The 1,971-nt window shown below is 44.5% G+C and overlaps 1 long non-coding RNA gene across 1 annotated transcript; it reads left to right on the top strand.

The window, feature by feature from the left end:
• The first annotated feature begins 297 nt into the window (after positions 1 to 297).
• Positions 298 to 1,371, top strand: LOC110142815 (uncharacterized). The gene is made up of 2 exons (XR_002315421.2): positions 298 to 485; positions 987 to 1,371. It is a non-coding gene; the product is annotated as an uncharacterized lncRNA (long non-coding RNA).
• The last annotated feature ends 600 nt before the right edge of the window (positions 1,372 to 1,971 follow it).

Below are 1,971 nucleotides of genomic sequence, written 5' to 3'. Positions count from 1 at the left end.
ACCGCGCCCTTCCGTGGCTGGGCCTCGCAGCCTCGGCCTGACGGGCTGGCTACCCGCCCTTCCGTCCCGCTCCGGAAGCTAGGACTTGCGCGACGGGCAGCGCGGACGCAGCGTGGCGGCGAGGGGGCGTGGCCTTACGTTCCCGGGGGCGGGGCTTGTGGCGCGGCCGGCTCCGGAAGCCCTGGCGAGGGCGCGGCCCACCGGCTTAGAGGTCCGACGCGGCAGCGCGGCCGAGAGAGCGGGGCGGGGTCTAAGGGCGTGGTCTTTACGCTACTGGGGCGGGGCCTCTACGGGAGCGTCGCCGAACAGCCTGGGCAGCGGGCTGTGCGAACGTAGTGTCCCCGAGAAGCCGCCGAGGCCTGGGCGGGGCCACGCGCCGTCGGGGGCGGGGCTTGGGCGGGGCCTCTTTTCTGGTGCTGCGCTAGTGGGTCTGTTTCCGTGTCCCGCCTCCTGACTCTGGCTAGCTGTTTGGTCGCCTGTCCGAGGTATTTGAGCTAAGTTTTATCTCAATCAGATTCTCATTTACTTTAGGTTTTCATTTTTTAAAGTTTAGCAGTTTTCCTTCTATCTTGCCTAACCAGATAACAAAACAAGTAGACCCTGGGGAATTTGGAAAACCTGGGAGAATACAAATAAAAATGAGACATCTCAGAATCTCAGCGCAGAGACCTTTTTTATTCGTTTTTCGATGTTGTTGTTAAGTCGCTAAGTTGTGTTCGACTCTTTATGAATAGATATGTGAATATTTTTTCACGTAATCGGGGTAACACTGTGCATATACTTGTGGATACCTTAAAAATAATTGACGTTTTTCCCTTTTTACTGTAAAGCCACATGTTTATTGCAGAAATAATTGGAAAATTGAAAAAACTACGGAGAAGAAAATAAAAATAACCTGAGATTCCACCACAGGAGATCACCACTATTCATATACCACAGGAGATCACCACTATTAATATGTTGGCATTTTTCCTTTCTCTTTACAGAATCACACATATGTTTGAAACGAAACTGGGATCGCACTGTAGAAACTGTTTTGCAGTTTTCTGCTTTCATTCTTGGCTAATTACGAATGTCCACACATCGTTCAGAGTGCTCATCTACAATGTTACCTGTAATGGCAGAGTGCTGTGTTTTGTTTAACCTATTGTTTAGCTCTGGTTAGACATTAATCCTTGCTTCCTCCTTCCTTTATGATGAACATTCTTATGGTTAAATCTTTGTGCATGTTCACAAAAATTCCTTATTACAAATCCCTAGATGTGGAATTGCCGAGTCAATGAATATAGTCACTGATGCTTCTTGTATCCCTCGTTTTTCTTTCCATGTTTTCCAAATTTAAAAAGTAATAAATGAATGTTTTAACAAGTACTATGACCCCAAAATACATATATGCAAAAAATGACTGCACATATCCAAAATATATAAAGAACTCCTACAACTCAACAGCAACAAAGCTGATTAAAAAGCAGGCAAAGGACTTAAACAGACATTTCTACAAAGTTGATATACAAATAACAATAACATAGGAAAAGATGCTCAACATCACTAATCATTAGGGAAATGCAAATCAAAACCACAATGAAACCTCACATACTAAGATAGCTATTATTAAAATAATAATAGCAGGCATTGGTGAGGATGTAAAGAAATTAGGACCCTCATGCATTTGCTAGTGGGAATGTGAAATGACGAAGCTGCTGTGGAAAACTGTATGGCAGTTTCCTTGAAAAGTTAAACATAAAACTTCCATGTGACCCAACAATTCCCTCCTAGGTGTATACCCCAAGGGAGTGAGAGCAGGGACTCCAGTTATTCACTCATCCATGTTCACAGCAGCATCATTCACAGTAGACGAAAGATAGAAACCATCCCCTGTCCACCCACAGGTGAATGGATAAACAAAATTAGCATATATATACAATGAAATATTATCCAACCTTAAAAAAGAATGAACTTCTTACCCAAGCT

Source organism: Odocoileus virginianus, chromosome 23 (genome assembly GCF_023699985.2).
Source record: "Odocoileus virginianus isolate 20LAN1187 ecotype Illinois chromosome 23, Ovbor_1.2, whole genome shotgun sequence".
Lineage (NCBI taxonomy): Eukaryota > Metazoa > Chordata > Mammalia > Artiodactyla > Cervidae > Odocoileus > Odocoileus virginianus.
The sequence above is the reverse complement of the archived record's forward strand: the minus strand, read 5'-3'. Positions and strand labels throughout refer to the sequence as shown.